Genomic DNA, 9,503 nt, shown 5'->3' on the forward strand with positions numbered 1-9,503 from the left:
GTTGCTCTGAGCGTTGGGCCACTTGCAGAGGGATCCAATGGCTAAAATTTGACGTGTACGGTTATTTTTGGGTCCTCATGCCACGTATGGAGTTTCGAACTGATTAGATGGTGGGAACCCTATGATCTTGCATTCTAGACACTTTTCGTGCCACTTGAGCTTCAATTCCTCGATTTTCTTGGATTCCTGGCGTGATATGCCGATCTTGGTCTCCTAGGGTCCGTCGCTTGCCTTGGTGACTTGATTAAAGCCATGCTTTTAGTACCCTTTTCCAGTCGAAGCTCGTGAACACGCCCCGCATCACAAACATGATTAAATCAGCCGTTAAACAATACTATGTTTGAAAATCCAGGCAATAACAGGGTCCGATATGCAATATTTGACCCTCAACACAACCCCCAACCAAATATCTTGCTAGTCCCGAGCAAGGTATACGAAAAATAAGTTGAGAAATACAGGACAATTTTTATGAACTCAAGCGATTTTTTATTTTTAAAAAAAGCAATCTAGATTCGAAAATTCTAAGATGCATGAATGTTGGATATTACTTCCCCCTGGAATCAAGTGCACAATAAATTTCATAATCAACTTTAAAGTATTTATGCATTAATTAGAACAATTTTAAACAATGAGTATCATGAGTGTATAATAAAATCTCGGCTTATCATCATTAAGAAATCTAATGGATAATTTCTATGATAACATTGATAATCAAAACAGTATTTAGGACACTCAAAACTTAAACCAGAATTTGCCTTACAGTTCTTCTTCTTTTTTTTTTTTAATTCTTCCCACTTTTGATTTTTTTTTTTTTATCGAGGGAGAGGGGAATCGAATCCGCACCTATAGGGAGCAAACCTATGGTGAAGAGTATTCGCCTAACCTTTTCCAAAGGTATCTCTCTCTTTTTTTTTTAATTGATCATAACTGGCAAATTTTCCAAGCTGGTTCCTACATGCTTAGTGATTACCAAGTTAACCCTTTAATATCAAACTGAAATCTTAATGTGAAAGCGAGATGTGACATGTGAAATCATAACTCAATCAATGTTTTAAACCTCTAATTATAGATTAACACTTCAAACTTAACTGTGAAATCTAATATAATAGATAACTGAATCTAAGAGTCATAAATTACCAACATCACTTATCTTGTAATTCTAAATCCAAGATGGCCGTCAAAATCGCTTCGAATTCATACGAAATTCTAGAAAAATTTAAAAATTTTCACAATTTTTACTCAAGACCAAGAAAACGCTGATTATGAAACCTAATCTCCCACCCCAACCTAAAATCTACATTGTCCTCAATGTAAAAGATATGAGCGTGCAATGCACTTGGGACAACGAAAAGTGAATATGAAGTGATGGGAAGATAATACCTGGATGATGAGTCGAGAGACACTTTCCAAGAGACCGCAGCATGGGCGTGGGTCACACGAGAGAGAAGGCAACACAAAAATAACAAAAATAAACTCCTACCTATACCACTTTCGTATGTGCTCTCGATTGCATTTAGTGTATGCAACAAGCCTTTAAACCCCTAGGTTGCCCCTAGTGGACGAGTTGTAGTCTCGTGAGGGTTTGCAGTAATGTTACCCATAAACATTGAACTAACTAATGATAAAAAGATATGAAATGAAGAACTGGGTTGCCACCCAGGAGCGCTAAGTTTACCGTCTTCAGCCAGACAAATAAAGCAACTACCCTAGTCCTAAGAAAATAAGAAACCTACATATACCTTCATCAGACTAGGAGATCAATCCTGGTAAACAGGATCAGTCAGAGGCATGGACATGTCCTCTAAATCAAATTTCTCGACAAATGGTTTCAATCGATGTCCATTGACTTTAAACTCCTTGCCATTGTCGGGATCTCTTATCTCAACGGCCCCATACGGAAAAACAGTGACAACAATGTAAGGGCCGGTCCAACGAGATCGAAGCTTACCCAGAAAGAGATGTAATCGAGAATTGAACAAAAGGATCTTCTGACCAGGCGTGAATGATTTTCGCAAAATGTGTTGGTCATGAAATGCTTTCATCTTGTCCTTGTAAATTCTCGAATTATCATATGCATCATTCGGATTTCCTCAAGTTCATTCAATTGAAGTTTGCGTAGCGAGCCAGCGTTGTCAAGATTGAAATTAAGATTTTTGATCGCCCAAGACGCTTTATGTTCCAGCTCCACAGGCAAGTGACAAGCTTTCCCATAGACAAGTCTAAAGGGAGACATTCCAATAGGGGTTTTAAAAGCGGTATGGTATGCCCATAAGGCATCGGTCAATCGGATTGACCAATCCTTACGATCGGGGTTAACCGTTTTCTCCAAAATGTGTTTAATTTTCCTATTGGAAATCTCAGCTTGTCCACTTGTCTGTGGATGGTATGGGATGCTCACCTTATGAGAGATACCGTATTTCTTCATTAAGCTCTCGAATGGTCTATTACAAAAGTGTGAGCCCCCATCACTAATGATGACTCGAGGCGTTCCGAATCGAGAAAGGATGTTTTCTTTTAAGAATTTAATGACCGTGCGATGGTCATTAGTTCGACACGGAATCGCTTCGACCCATTTAGTGACATAATCCACAGAGCAAAATGTACAGATTTCCAAACGATTGGGGAATTGGTCCCATGAAATCGATGCCCCAAAGAATCAAATGCTTCAATGATAAGGATGGGATTCAAAGGCATCATATTTCGACGGACAATACTCCCAATTTTCGACAACGCTCACAAGCTTTGCAAAACTCATGAGTGTCTCTAAACATAGTGGGCCAAGAAAAGCCACACATAATCTTGGCCGTGGTCTTTTAGCAGAAAAGTGACCACCACAGCTTGAGTGAAGAAGGAGATGACACTGATGCTCATCGTCCGGTACATATCTCCTTAGGATTTGGTCCGGGCAATATTTAAATAAATAAGGATCATCCCGAGAAAAAGTTGCGCACCTTGGTGAAAATTTTCTTCTTATCTTACGCAGTCCAATGTGTCGGTATGGAACCTGTGGCAAGATAATTAGCAATATCAGCGAACCAAGGTGAATGAGAGACTTTGAACAATTGTTCATCAGGGAACATGTCATTGATATATGTCGTTTCAAGGGAATCAGAGGGATTAAGGCAAGAAAGATGATCGGCCACTACGTTCTCTACTCCCTTTTTATCTTTAATTTTCAAATCAAATTCTTGGAGTAGAAGGATTCACCGTATCAGGTGGGGCTTAGAATCATTCTTAGAAAGAAGATACTTAAGAACCGCATGATCTGTGTAGATAATGATCTTAGATCCGATCAAGTAGGACCTAAATTTATCTAAAGTAAACACTACGGCTAGGAGTTCATTTTCCGTAGTCGAGTAGTTCACTTAGGCAGAATTTAAAGTTCTACTTGCGTAATGAATGACGTAGGGCTTCTTAACTTTTCTCTGGCCTAGAACTGCTCCAAGAGCATAATCAGAAGCGTCGCACATAAGCTCAAAAGGAAGGCTCCAATCGGGTGGTTGCATGATAGGTGCAGTGATTAACATGCCCTTAAGCTTGGTGAAAGCTTCCTAGCATTGCTCAGTCCACTCGTATGGTGCATCGTTTTGCAGAAGAGTGCATAAAGGACGAGAGAGGAGACTAAAGTCCTTTATGAATCGCCTGTAAAATCCTGCGTGTCCTAAGAAGGATCGCACGTCTCTGATGTTCTTGGGTGGAGGTAAGTTAGAGATAAGATCGATTTTTGCCTTATCTACCTCGATTCCTTTGGACGAGATGATATGCCCAAGGACAATTCACTTCTGAACCATGAAATGTACTTCTCCCAATTAAGTACCAAGTTCTTTTCTTCACATCTTTTCAGCACACATTTAAGACTTTCCAAGCACTTGCTGAAAGATGGACCGTAAACAGAGAAATCGTCCATGAAGACCTCTAGATATTGTCCCACCATATCAGAAAAGATACTAAGCACATATCGCTGAAAGGTGGCAGGGGTATTACATAGTCCGAATGGCATCCTTCGGTAGGCAAAGGTGCCGTAGGGACATGTAAATGTGGTCTTTTCCTGGTCTTCAGGGGCTATCTCTATCTGATTGTAGCCTGAATATTCGTCAAGGAAACAGTAATAGGAATGACCAGCTAACCTTTCCAGGATATGATCAATGAATGGTAAAGGAAAGTAGTCTTTCCTCGTGACGGTATTCAACTTCCTATAGTCAATGCACATTCTCCAACCAATAGCGACTCTAGTCGGCACGAGTTCATTATTAGCATTAGCTACGATGGTGATTCCGGACTTCTTAGGGACCACTTGAGTTGGACTCACCCATTGACTATCAAATATAGGGTATCTGATACCCACGTCCAATAGTTTAAGAACCTCGGCCTTAACCACTTCCTTCATGTTTGGATTTAGTCTACGTTGTGGTTGCCGAGCGGTTTTTGCATTATCCTCAAGATATATGCAGTGAGTACAAATCGAGGGATCGATTCCCTTGAGGTCCGCTATCGTCCATCCTAGGACTCCTTTATGCTCAATGAGAGTAGATATGAGCATACTCTCCTGTTCTTTCTCTAGGTGGGCAGAGATCACCACCGGGTATGTCTCATCTTGACCTAAATAGGCATATTTCGAATCAGAGGACAAAGGTTTTAGGTCAAGCTTCGGCGGCTTGAGGTTAGACGGTAGAGGCACTACATCGGTTTGTGGCAATTCTTCAAATTGTGGCCTCCACCGGTTAACTTCAAGTACCGGTGCAGTATCAAGCAAGGCACACGTCTCCCTAATCATGTCATCATCAAAATCATGGGAGTGGGCCAGGCACGTCTCTAGAGAGTCAGAGGATAAGGTTAGAGGTGTCGTATCTTCCACTAAAGAATCAATCATGTTAATGTCGTGGAAATCGTCATCCTCCTCTAAGTTTCTGCGTTATTGAAAAGGATATTTGACTCTAATGTCATATTCCCAAAAGACATAGTCATGACACCATTCCCGCAATTGATAATTGCATTTGAAGTGGCAAGGAATGGGCGACAAAAAATGACAGGGAATCTGAGTGCTTATGTTATTGATGGGTTCGGTGTCCAGGATGATAAAATCTACAGGGTAGTAAAATCTATCAACTTGGACCAACACATCCTCAATTATCCCTCTTGGTACACGAACAGAGCGATCAGCAAGTTGTAGTGTGGTTAGGGTGGGTTTTAATTCACCTAAACCTAACTGTTTGTATACCGCGTAGGGAATCAGATTGACGCTCGCTCCTAAGTCAAGAAGTGCATGATCAATTCGATGGTCCCCGATTACACATGATATGGTTGGGCTACCGGGATCCTTGAATTTCTGTGGCACGTCTTGCTTTAGGATGACACTCACTTTCTCAGTCAAGAAAATTTTCTTTTGAATACTTTGCCGTCTTTTGGTCGTGCATAAGTCTTTCAGAAATTTGGCATATGAAGGAATCTGTTTCACGACATCAAGTAGAGGAATGTTGACTTTCACTTGTTTCAACACCTCTAGGATATCCTGAGAGTTAGAGAGAGGTTTTGGTGACACCAACCGTTGGGGGAACGGAGCAACTGGCTTCTCTAGAAGTTCCGGTTCTAATTTTTGTGGGGCATCACTAGATCCATCATTTTTGTCCTCTTCTGGTTCTTGAGGCTTTTCGGGCCTAACCGGAAGAGTTTTATCAATGATCTTTCCACTCCTAAGAGTGGTGATGGATTTAGCGTGCCCCATCTGATTTGAAGAGCTGGGATCATTAATCTCGTACTGCGGTTTAGGATTGGGGAGAGGTTGTGCAGGAAGCATCCCCTTTTCTATAACCATCATACGAGAATCTATCTTTTGCATAAAATCTGTAATTCCCCGCATTGCCTGAGCCAGCTCTTGTATGGAATTTTGAACCGGTTCCTCTTGAGGTTTCACTTGATTTGGATTTTGATTGAAGAAACCTGGAGGAGTAGCCGTTTGTCCATTCCTCCAACTAAAGTTTGGATGATTTTTCCAACCAGGATTGTATGTATTGGAGTTAGGTCCAGTAAAAGGTCTTTGATAGTTATTTACGGCATTGGCTTGATCATTCAATACTCCTCGAAAGGCGGGTATTGTAGGACAGTTTTCAGTTGTGTGAATGTTGCAATCACAGATGCCGCAAACAATTTCATTGACCTTATCCTTCTTTCCTTCCATGGCCTCAACTTTCCTTATGAGCGTAGTCACTTTACACTTGAGATCATCCTCTTCTTTCAAGAGATATAATCCACCTTTCTCCTTTAATTGAGTCGGCCTAGACGTGGTGTTCGACTTTGGGTAATAGTCCCAAGATTATGTTTTTTCAGCCAGACTGTCGAGGTAGTCCCATACCTCATCGACATCTTTATTAATGAACTCTCCATTACACATTGTCTCGACCATTTGGCGCATGGAAGATGTCAATCCATCATAGAAAAAATTTGTAATGCGCCACGTTTCAAATCCGTGTTGTGGGCATGAACTGACCAAATCTTTGAACCTTTCCCAACATTGGAAGAATGTTTCATCTTCCTTTTGGGCAAAGTTCATGATTGCTTTTCTGAGGGTAATCGTTTTATGATGTGGGAAGAATTTTTTTATGAATTCCTTCTGCATGTCGTTCCATGTGCCAATGGATCTAGGACGCAGTGAATGTAACCACGTCTTAGCTTTCTCTTTTAAGGAAAAAGGAAAGAGTTTCAGCCTAATTGTATCCTCAGATACATTAGGAAAACATAATGTCGCTATAATCTCATCGAACTCTTTCAAATGTAAATATGGACTCTCTGATTCAAGTCCATGGAATTTGGAAAGGAGTTGGATAACTCCTGGCTTGATGTCCATTTGTCCTGTGTTTTCAAGGAAAATCATGCATGAAGGCGTACTCACTCCCGCCGGTTGTAGATAATCTCGTAAAGTACGAGGCAGGGGGGCCTGTTACACCTCATTCTCATCTTGGGTATCCTCCACCCTGGGTGGAAGTAGAGGAGTTTGGTCTTCAGCCATAACTTCACTTGACTCAGGGGATTTTGAGTGGTGTCTAGTCCTGCGATGGATAGTCAACCCCTCAACCAATCCTCCTTAAGTCAAGAGACGTCGAGTGTTGTCACGGGCCCACTTGGGCATGAAACACTCACAGCCCTCAACTAAATTCAAAGCCTAATCCTAAGAAGGGAAAAGAAAATCTAAAAAGAAGGAGAGAGTTGGAAAGGAGTTACCAAATTGGAGGCCCTAAGTTGAAGACCTTCAAAATAAAATAAAATAAGTTAGATTCTAAAAAAGGGAAGAACAATCCTTTAAAAGAAAGATAGAAGTGAAATAGTTTCTAAAAGAAGGGGGCCCTAAACTAGAAAGTAAATTAGAAAGAGAACTGAAAAATAGAAAGTAGAGAAGGAGCTTACCGAATTAGAAATTTCTATCTTAAAGGCCTACAAAATAGGAAGGTTAGTTTCTAAACAAAAATTCTAAAAATAAATTAGGAAACAAATTAGATTCTAAGAGAGTTAGAATTAGAAAGTTACTAGAGAACAAGAATAGAAGGTTAATCTCTAAAAAGGGAAATAACTAACCTAGTTTCTAAAAACAAAAGAGGAAAGTTTCTAAAAATAAACTATTTCCTACAAACAGAGAAATACTAGAGTTAGAAAATTTCTAAGATTTAAACCTTAATTCTAAAAAAAGAAAAAGTAGAGAAATTAGGAAGGAATTACCAATTTAAGAACTTATGTCAGGATCCTACAAAACAGGAAAACAGGTTAAGTTCTAAAAACAATAGAATAAAATAAAATAAAAACTTTTATCCTAAAGTAAGTAAAATCTTAATCCTAACCTAATTCTAAAACTAATTAATTTCAGAAAAACGTAGCCGTCAGTCCCCGGCAACGGTGCCAAAAACTTGTTCACTCCCCAAGTATAGGGTTGTGATGTAGTAATAAACTCGGTAAGACCGAGGTCGAATCCACAGGGACTGATACCTGTACGTTATCTGAAACCAAGTAGAACTAGAACTAGACTAAGATGTGATCTAAACCAAATAGAGTTTAAGGAATAATTATGGAATAATTATCTAAAACTTTAAGGAATTCAGAGGAAGAAACTAGGGATTCAGAGGATCCACTTGTAGAGATCAGGGAGAAATTATGCCTGCTTCAGAAATCATGGAATTTAACTAGACTTCCTTTGATATAGTTTTCAAGAGGTGAAAGGTATATGAATTAGAATGGATTCCATCACCAAGCCATGCCCAGGAGACAAAGTAAACAACAGAATTAAACTAATTACCAACCAACCAACAATGTATGAGGATCAGGAAGGGTACTGTCATCCTACCATGCCCATGGAGCAATGATGAACAACAGGGCTTCCTGTCTTCATAAACATAAAAAGGGAAAAGAAATACTCAAAGCCATTGCAAATCCATTGTAATTTCAGTCACAATAGACCATAAAAGACTAAGAAAAATATTCCTTTAATAATCAACTATATCAAATTCAGTTTATGAATTAAAGGCACACAATAAAATCTCCCATCACGTTACAGGCTTCACCTCTTAGCCCTAGCTAAGAGGTTCAGCCAAGCATGATTAGGCTAAATCCTTTAGAAGACATAAGGGAAAAAAAATAATCCAGGGAAATAAGAAGACTTTCCTTCCTGTCTTGCTTCTTGTTTCCTCTACGTCCTCCTAACGTGGGTCCCTGCAAAAAGACGCTCCCTGACGTCCACTACAGAAGAAAAAAAAACGTCTTCCCGTCTCTTCCTTTCTTCCTTGAATCCTCCCTCCCGCTCCTCTTTCTTTTTCCTCATATAGAGCCAGGAGGTCGGTGCGGAAGGCTGGAGTCCGCGGACGAGTTAGCTGCGGAAGCGTTCTTTACGCACAGCAGCCAATTCGGAGCCTTCCACTCTTCTTCTTCTTTGCTTTCCTTCCAAAAGGACAACGTCCTCTAGGAGTTTTCGGGCAAACCTTCATGATGAACGGTTCAGATCGTCCGTCCGATCGCCCCCATAAGTGCACAACCTGCCGCAAAAGCCGGATAGCGTCCGGCGTAAAAACAGGGCCTTACGCACTTACGCTGGCTGATGGTGGGGCCCACATAGCTTTCGTTTTGGGAAATCCACGCCGTCCACTGGTTTCCCCTCGAAATTTCAGTCAGGAAGGACTGGTTTTTGTCGAGTGTTGGTGTGGTCCACCAATGTTTCTCTTCCACCGTCTATCGTCCGTTTTAATGATAAAAAAAGGATCTCTGGAGTCTTTTTAATTTTCATCCACCTAGGCCTGAGTAAGATTGGCGGTGTGAGTCTCATGAACGGCTCGGATCCTTCGAAGAACTGCTGTGTGGGGCCCACTAACGAAAAACGGACGGACAGCGTAAACGCGCTGTCCATTTTTTCTGCATAAGAGAGAGGGAGACGGGTCGCATGCGGTTTGACCAGACCGTCTGGTCCGATGCAGCGCACGTGCTGGTACACTCTACGCACTTCCAACTCGTTTGGGGTCCATGATGATGGA

At 40.8% G+C, this 9,503-nt stretch overlaps 1 non-coding gene across 1 annotated transcript; it reads left to right on the plus strand.

The window, feature by feature from the left end:
- The first annotated feature begins 6,458 nt into the window (after window positions 1–6,458).
- On the plus strand, window positions 6,459–6,565 carry LOC131229917 (small nucleolar RNA R71). The gene has a single exon (XR_009163654.1). It is a non-coding gene; the product is annotated as a small nucleolar RNA R71 (small nucleolar RNA).
- The last annotated feature ends 2,938 nt before the right edge of the window (window positions 6,566–9,503 follow it).

The sequence above is a fragment of the Magnolia sinica genome, chromosome 16, assembly GCF_029962835.1.
Source record: "Magnolia sinica isolate HGM2019 chromosome 16, MsV1, whole genome shotgun sequence".
In the NCBI taxonomy this organism is placed as follows: domain Eukaryota; kingdom Viridiplantae; phylum Streptophyta; class Magnoliopsida; order Magnoliales; family Magnoliaceae; genus Magnolia; species Magnolia sinica.